This window comes from Octopus sinensis, linkage group LG4 (genome assembly GCF_006345805.1).
Source record: "Octopus sinensis linkage group LG4, ASM634580v1, whole genome shotgun sequence".
NCBI classification, from domain to species: Eukaryota; Metazoa; Mollusca; class Cephalopoda; order Octopoda; family Octopodidae; genus Octopus; species Octopus sinensis.
In genome coordinates, this window is record NC_043000.1 from 29,040,060 (window position 1) to 29,050,354 (window position 10,295).

Genomic DNA, 10,295 nt, shown 5'->3' on the forward strand with positions numbered 1-10,295 from the left:
GCCCCACACATAATAATCAAGGGGGAGTTAAGTGGCCAGATGTTATGGATGATGTGGTCACAGGAATTGTCTGACATCCATGACTGCATTCTCCAGTTTGTGTGACATTGTACAGAGTCATGTTTCCAGACATAGGGTCTTCCAGCAGCCACCCTCTTGACCCAGGTCAGCACTACCTCTTCCAGGCATTTGATGTAGGCCTCTGTGTTGAGTCTGAGGCTGTGTGAGAAGATGAATGGCGGCATGACTTCGCCATTAATAGTGATCACTCCAAATACCATGATGTTGATTGGATATTTGATTTTTATCACTCTCGGTACATGTTTTGGGGACTCAGATTGACACCCAACACTCTGAAATGTTCGTACTGAAGCTTCCGGTGCGAATGCCAGGCAGTACAACATGTCGTTTCCAAATTTCTGGCGGAGTGAATTGCATCACGGTGCTGTGTTTCTCACAGACGGTGCCTATCTGCCCCTACTATACTGTGTTGTCGACAAAATCAAAACCAAACAATGCGCATGCATGAAATTAGAAATACAAAATGGCGACAATTTACCCATCGCACGCTGTATAAATGTGTGTGTGTTTATATGTATAAGTGTAATATATATGCATATATATATATACACAAACACGCACACACACACATACATACATATATACATATATATATATATATATATATATATATCAGGGTGTGTGTATACACACATACATACGTGCATATATATTACGGGGGTCCACGCAACTTGAGCTTCGCAATAAAATCGACTCAGTATAGAGACATTATCAGTACGTGTTCACTTATTCTTCTTAAAAGTGCTTTGAAATAATGTTCTCTGAACATACATGCAGATATATGTGTGTGTGTGCGCGCGCGTGTGTGTGTGTGTGCGTGCGCGTACATATGTACATATATGTGTGTGTGAGTGTCTGTATGCGTGTATTGCCAGCACACACACACATATATATATATATATATAATATGTATCTACACATATGAGATATATATATATGCTTATATATATATATCTATATATATATATATATATATATATGCATATATGCATATAATATATATATATGTATAATACATACATACATAGATATATACGTACGTACGTACGTACATACATACATATATACATACATACATACATACATGCATACATACATACATACATACATACATACATATATATATATATATATACATATATATATATATATATATATATATATACATATATATATATATATATATATATATATAATATAATTCCTGATAAATGAAGCAATGCATAGACACACATATTCAACCCCATGCTATCATACTCACACACTTACACACACACACACACTTTTACTCCCAAGAATGAGATGCAATATAACAATAAAATTACTGTGCAGTATTAAATGTCACTGAATAATACGACAGACAATGCATTTGGTAATGAAACGATGCTTAATATTACAGAAATAGTTTTAATATATTCACTGATATTATACTGTATGGTAGCTGATATTAATATATTCAATTACACCGTTATACATACATGGAAAGATGTATATATTTATATATATGTGTGTGTGTGTGTGTCATTATAATTATTATTATTATTATTATTATTATTATTATTATTATATTATTATTATTATTATTATTATTATTATTATTATTACAGTGTGTGTCCTAATATAATATACATCTGAGATATATTAATGTCCTTCCTTATTTCACAATATTTCGATATATAGACGTTTTGTCTCTCTTCAGCTTAACAACTAATGAAAACTAGGGATATATGGAGGTCGTGAACTGTTATCAAAATAATAACAATAACAATAATAATAATAATAATAATAATAATAATAATAATAATAATAATAATAATAATGATAATATTGATTATATCATATGAGTGGTAATAATAATCATTGTCATTACAAATATTTAATAATATACTGAAGGAAATGGAAAAATACCAGACGACAAACCATAAATATTGCGGCCGATAACCTCACAATCTCGAGTTTACATGGGAAATATATAACCACCAAAAATAAATCAGCTCTCTTTCAGAAGAATAGAAGGGATACTGTTAAGGCTTGTGGTCGTAAAGAACATATAATGCTGAAGAAAATTATGACCGGAGACAGTGGAAAGAAAAAAGATTTGAAGTGTTTGACATGGATTGACTACCAGAAGGATTTTCACAGAGTTCCTAACCAGTTGATTCTGGAAACATTAACCATAATGAATGTTAAAGTTGAAGTCGATGAATTCATTAGGCGAGAGCATATCCCGGTTTTAGTTGCGTTTAAGCGATTGGGAGCAAAAAAAAAGCGAGATTACAATCCGTCACAAGGTTAAGCCTCCAAGTATCACTGGTACTCAGAACCTGAAATGAAATGCGTTGCTCAAGGACACAATGTGTCGTCCCCATTCGAGAATCGAACACACGACCTAATGTTTATGGATCTCAACTAACTATCATTAATAAGCAGGAGTGGCTGTGTGGTAAGTAGTTTGTTTACCAACCACATGGTTCCGGGTTCATTCCCATTGTGTGGCATCTTGGGCAAGTGTCTTCTATTATAGCCTCGGGCCGACCAAAGCTTTGTGAGTGGATTTGGAAGACGGAAACTGAAAGAAGCCCGTCGTATATATGTATATGTGTGTGTGTGCTTGTCCCCCAGACATCGCTTGACAATCGATGCTGGTGTGTTTACGTCCCCGTAATTTAGCGGCTCGGCAAAAAGAGACCGATAGAATAAGTACTAGGCTTACAAAGAATAAGTCCTGGGGTGGATTTTCTCGACTAAAGGTGGTGCTCCAGCATGGCCACAGTCAAATGACTGAAACAAGTAAAAGAGTAATAAGCAGACAATTTATACATGGCACGAATAAATGGCAAACAATTCTGCAAATACAGCAAGAAGAAGGAATTATAAAAAAAAAACAACCACACCATTTCTAATATTGAGGAAAATTCCACGGGAGGACTCGCTCTCTCCACTCAACTTCTGTCTAACGCCAACATTTTAATCACAATATGAAAGCAGACGAGGTTTGGATACAAATGGTATAAGAAGATAATCAACTGTCTTTTGTATATGGACGTACTTATTTATAGGCAACGGATAATAAATGACGACGGTGCACATATTTAATAGAATTGTTGAAAATCGAGTTAGAAATATGCGCTAAGTTAACCTTGAAGAGATGAAAATTAAAAGGAACGCTAATGCCATGTCAAATAAAGACACTGAAATAACGGGCTTAGACTAAAAACAGACTTACAACTACATAAGAATTAGTCAGCTAGACTGTGTACAACACACACTAAATAAAGAAAATGTTAGAAAGGGATATTATGGATGCATTAGATTAGTATTTAAAACAGAGGTTAATCCAAAAGAAGTAATATATAAAATCAATACCTAGAAAGTTCCAGTGATAAGTTTTAGTTATAATAATCTCAACTGGACGATACATGAATTAGTAAAATTAGAGAGGAAAAATAAGAGAAATAACGACTGCGTGTAGAATACATCTCCAAAATCTGACATAGCAAGATTGTATTTACCACGATTACTGGAACAGACACTTAATGTAACTAGAAAGCTATTATACGAGGTTTGTATTGAAAGCAGTGCAAAAGTTGGCATAACTTTGTTTTGCTGACTGACATGTCGTTCGAACTGTACATGTTGGTAGAATTCTTTCTTAATAGTCGTTCTCAACTATTTTTTGCCTTTAGACAATTTTCAAGTTTAGCTTATTCCGATGAACCCTCATTCTTAAGAAATCCTATTATATTTACGTAATTAGATATTATTAGGGATTGTATTTAAAAAATGTTAAAATATTTTGTGCATTGTAACAAATTTATTACTCTGTTGTGTCTGGGGAGGGTCATTTTCTTTTTGCGCCTTATAATTTAACACACTCACCGGTATAATTTCTACTTATTTCTTTTTTTATTTTTAGTTGCGTTTAAGCGATTGGGAGCAAAAAAAGTGAGATTACAATCTGTCACAAGGTTAAATCTCCAAGTATCACTGGTACTCAGATTCAGGTGTAGATTGAAAGAACCTGAAATGAAATGCGTTGCTCAAGGCACAATGATTAAAGGGTGTGTTAAATTATAAGGCACAAAAAGAAAATGACTCTCCCCAGACACAACAGAATATGCTTCAACACACGAACTCACATAAAGAATCTTGCAAACTAAATCCAAGAACGAAATAATTTATTACTCATAAACTTTAACTACAAAATCTTATATGAACCACCACCCCTCAAGTGTCATACGGACCCCGGTTCAGAACCATTGCTCCATACCAAGCAATTACTAAACATAGTCACCATCACAAGTGATGCATTTTCACCATCGTTAAACCCAAGTCCTAAGTCCTCTTTGAAAACAATTCAGGGATTCGCTTCTTGGTGGCCTTTTTAATCTCGTATATGTCACCAAATCGCTGTCTCCAAAGACTTTTCTTCGTTGGACAGGAGAGTTATAGATACGAATTGGACTGTGGATACGCTCCATAGGGAACTTCTCTATTCTGAAAGAGTGAAAACAATTTTCAGCTTATATGATTATTTCTTATAAGGCGGCAAGCTGGCAGAATCGTTAGCACGCCGGTGAAATGTTTAGCAGTATTTCGTCTAGCGTTACGTTCTGAGTTCAAATTCTGCCGAGGTCGACTTTGCCTTTCATCCTGTTGGGGTCGATAAATTAAGTACCAGTTACGCACTGGGGTCGATATAATCGATTTAATCCGTTTGTCTGTCCTTGTTTGTCCTCTCTGCGTTTAGCCCCTTGTGGGTAGTAAAGAAATAGGTATTCGGCTAGCGTTACGTTCTGAGTTCAAACGCCGCCAAGCTCGACTTTGCCTTTCATCCTTTCGGGGTCGATTAAATAAGTACTAGTTACGCACTGGGGTCGATGAAATCGACTGAAACCCTTTGTCTGTCCTTGTTTGTCCCCTCTATGTTTAGCCCTCTGTGGGCAATAAAGAAATATATATATGATTATTTCTTTCCCTTAACAAATAAAAGGATATTTTTTCAGGGCAAAAAATATATTAGATTTATTGGGCTAAGGTACATACCTTATTAGGTGAGTAGCCTAATAGTTAGGGTATTAAGCTTATATTCATAAGGTGGTTGGTTCGATTTCTAGCCTGAGAGGTGCTTCATTTTATCTGGCCCCCATCAGCTCAGCTGAAAATTAGTATTAATCAAGAACTAGTTCATCTCGTCTTCTGTTCTTCAGTTATCAAATTTTCGATGTTCCGCTGAGTCTTGGAGAGGGAGGACCGAGACGGTGTCCCTGTCCTCACGACAACATAGACGCCTAAAATAATTAGTGAAAATATCGTAGATTGTACCGAGTTATACTCCCTGGTTGAGATTAGAGGTCACAACGGACTCTCTCAGCGTAGATGTTCGATCTGCTATAAACGGCAGCCAAATCTCACTTACGTTACTCTATTCCGTTTAAAATTAAGAAGGACAAATTGCACAATCTAGTTCTAGATATAATAAAAGATAGGGTGGTAACCACTGGAGGTATGTTCAGTCATAAATCTGCTAGGACAGAGTTAACATGAGACTGAATAATAACAGTAAGAAAATCACGTACCACTTGTGTGTATGTGTATGAATCTATTTATGTATATACATGTGTATGTATATATATATATATATATGCAACCCAGTTGTATTAGTGATTGAAAGATAACATTCAATACGTGTCAGACGCTTGTAACATGTTGAACTCCAGCTAAAGACAAACTAATATACACAAACAGAAATATTATTTCTCTCCAATAGAACTAACTGCGACACAAATGCTTGATTAAATCTAAACTTCTTCACAACTACACTTTCAATATATATTGATAAAATATACATCTTTGTTGAAAAATATTGAGAAAAATATAAAAATACAAAAACCAAGAGATTACAATAAGCTCTCCCAAACACGAAGAAAAATATATAGCGAGGAACCAACGCAAACGTAGATTCAGTCTAAAACATTTTCAATGAATACACTATGGTAATAAATCATAATATTCAGTGAGTTTACCAAAATCACGTAATATTGATCACTCAGAAATACAATATTATCTCTCATAATTGAAAGCAACAGTTTCTATTTTTCTTATCCTCTCTTTTCTATTTTCTTTCGATCACTTCCCATGCCTTTTTATTGTTTGTTTGTTTGTTTTCATTTCGGTCCTTACCATTTTCAGTTTCATTTCTCTGTTTTTATTTCTTTACTCTTCTCTTACGTCATGTTTATGTTCTCAGTTTTAAAATTCACAATCAATTTTGCATTTTGCAGCTCTATGGTTGATAAACTTAGATAAACTTAGATATGTTTCGACCAAAGATTGGTCCAGGCTATGTCTAACTTAATAATATACCAGTTATATATTGACTGATACGGAATGACAGTACTAAGCATGTTACCAGTTCAAATATGCTTGAGGCATATTCGAACCCGTTAGAAAGTCATTCACTGCATTTTGTCGTGGAGAAATTTTTTCGCTGTAGACGAATAGGCGTAAATACATCGAGTCAACTCACGACGAGCCCTAACCAGATAGTTGGGGGCATGTATTTCAAAATGGTTATCTCCTCTCAGCCCCAGAGACTGAAAAGAGAGGCGCTGCGAAGTGGCACGAGAGACTGGTCCCTCGTGATATTCCCGTCGTGAATTCACGTGGTTTAACGGTTAGAGTGTTGCACTCATGTCCACTAGACCGTGCTGTTGATTCCCAAACTTGAAATGTACTACACATTGAAGTATAAACATCTATTCTATCCATGGACAGAAGACAGTTATTCTTTCTCTGATGAATGACTAACAAGGTTAGAAACTATTCCGATTGCTCCAATGTAAGTTATCTTTCGGCGGTGTAGGTGCAGGCACAAGCGTGGCTGTATAGGCGTGGCTGTATGGGTGTAGTCGTGGGTGTATAGGCGCAAGTATGGCTGTGTTGGTGCAGGTGTAGTAGTGTGGTAATGAGCTTGCGTCCGGGTTCAGTCCCACTGCATGGCACCTTGTCTTATACTATAGTCTCGATTCAACCAAAGTATTGTGAGTGGAATTGTGAGACGGAAACTGAAAAAAGCCTGTCGTATATATATATATATGTGTGTGTGTGTGTGTGTGTGTGTGTTCATATATATATACACATATATAAATGCAAAATACAGATATGTGTGTGTGAATACATATATATATATATATATAATATATATATATAACTATGTATACACATACATGCATACATATATATATATATATATACATATATACGACAGGCTTCTTTCAGTTTCCGTCTCACAATTCCACTCACAAGACTTTGGGTGAATCGAGACTATAGTACAAGAGACTTGTCCAAGGTGCTATGCAGTGGGACTGAACCCGGAAGCAAGCTTCTTACCACACTGCTACGCCTGCGCCAGCACAGCCTTACCTGCGCCTATACACCCACAACTGCGCCCATACAGCCACGCCTGTGCCTACAAAGCTGCGCCTTCACCTAAACCACCGAAAGATAACTTACATTTGCCTCTCATCCTTTCGGGGTCGATAAATTAAGTACCAGTTACGCACTGAGGTCGATATAATCGACTTAATCTGTTTGTCTGTCCTTGTTTGTCTCCTTTGTGTTTAGCCCCTTGTGGGTAATAAAGAAATAGGTATTTCGTCTGTCGTTACGTTCTGAGTTCAAATTCCACCGAGGTCGACTTTGCCTTTCATCATTTCGGGATCGATAAATTAAGTACCAGTTGCGTACTGGTTCGATCTAATCGACTGGTCCCCTCCCAAAAAATTTCGGGCCTTGTGCCTAATGTAGAAAAGCGTGTGTATATATATATATATACATATATATATATATATATATATATATATATATATATATATATATATATATATATATATATATATATATAAATTAAATAAACAGATATTCTATTAACATTCAATAATATATTCATATTATAATATTACATTAAATACTATGAATATAATATATAGCATAAAACATAACATAATATATAAATAATTATAAAAACCATAAAAGTCCAACAAATTATTTCGGCTTATATATATTTTTTCTGATATACATAATCACAGATCAATTGTATATAAGCCACTTCAGGGTAAATCGGTTCAGGAGGACGAAATCCCCTCTGGAAAGGACGGTTGGATTGTAAAAATTAATATTTATATCGTATCCAACTGAAGTATAAGTGAATTGGGTGTTTAACAACCCCTTTCAAGGATTTCTTTTCCTCAGTTTGTTACTACACACATATATATATATATATATGTAGGCTCTGTAGTGATGACCATGACTTTGAAACTCAGTCTCAACGTATGGCTCACCACTTCACCCTACGTGGATACCCCCTCACCACTATCCACACCGCCCTTGCCAGAGCACGGTCCGTGGACCGTGTATCTGCTCTCTCTCTCCGAACCCGCCCTGTAGTCTCCCGCCTTCCTTTTCCCCTCACTTACCACCCCACGACCCTACGTCTCCAACGCACCATTCTTCGAGCTTTCCGTCATCTCCAGTCCGACCCGTCCACTTCACACCTCTTTCCTAACCGACCCCTCCCCTCTTTCAAACGAGCCCACAACCTTCGAGACCTTTTGGTCCATAGCTCCTTCCCTGACCCTACCTCCCAACCCGGCTCGTTCCCCTGCTCCCGCCCACGTTGCCGCACTTGCCCTTACCTCTCCAACACCACCCGCCTCACTAGCACCCACCATCGACACTATCCCATCATCCACTCCTTCACCTGCACCTCCAGCAATATTATCTATTGCGTCTCTTGCTCTCTCTGCAATTCCTTGTACATCGGACAAACGGGACGCCGCTTGGCTGACCGGTTCGCGGAACACCTTCGTGACATCCGCCTTGCGAACGACACACCGGTCTCACGCCATTTCCGCTCCACCGGTCACTCCTTGCAACACCTATCTGTGTTCGGTTTGTCCTTACACAGAGGCCATCCGGATTCCCGTTTGCGCCGTGAACAGGAATTAATCTTCTCTCTTCGCTCTTATACGCCATTTGGTCTCAACTCTCCCCCCCCACCTCATCTAACCCCCCTCTCCCCCCTCCTCACCTATCCTTCCCCCCCGACCCCTACTTCTTCAGTCCTTCATCCTTTCACCCCTACTCCCCTTCCCTTCTTCCCTCTTTCTCCCTCCCTCCTTCCCTCTTCCCTCTGCTCCCTCACTCCCCTTCTCTCCCCCCTCTTCCTCCTTCCTCCCCCTCCCCCCTCCCCTTCCTTCTCCCCCTCCTCTCTCCCCCCTCTTCTTCCCCTCCCCCTCTTCTCCTCACTACACCACACGACTTTACACATCACATCATATATGATGTGGCATACTAATACATACACCAACTAATACATACTAATACGTACTAATACATACTAATACATACTAATACATACACCAACCCTATACATACACACGTCCAGACCCCTCATACGCACTTATACTCTCTCATACACACACACACACACTTATACATACTAATATGTACTAATACATACTAATACATACTAATACATACTAATACATACACCAACCCCATACATACGCCTGTCCAGACCTATCCTAGGGTCATTCAACCCTATTATCTCCCCTTATTTCGCTCTCGCGTCTCATGTTTGATCTTTGACCTCTGGCCGAAATCAGATCGCCATGTTGATTCGTTAGTTACTGCATGCATTTTTTTTCTCTCCTTCTTTCTGTGTTTTTTTTATCTCTGTGTATCTTTCTGTTGAAGAGCGTAGGCTCGAAACGTTAAAGACTTGTTTTATTTATATTTCCTGAGCGCCATACTAATACAATTGTTTGTTTGTTTTCCACCTGCCTTCGTCTTTTGTCTATTTTCATAAAGCTTCCCGTTATATATATATATATACTCATCAGCATTAAAGGGCTTTGCGGTGCAAATATACCGCCTGCACTGATCTATAATCTTCATACTTGCAACATCTGTGGCCTTCTTTGCAAATCGTTGATGGGACTTAATTGTGACATTCGACTTAAGGATTATGATTGACAAAGGAAGAGTACGGTGGCGGGGCGTCATACGTCAAAACTGACGGAAGAGACTAATATATACATATATATATATATATATATAAAACTTGGAGAAGAGAAAAAGAGAAATAACGCGTGCGTTCGGTCATATAGTAATATAATTTATAAATAAAATATATGCATATATACATACAT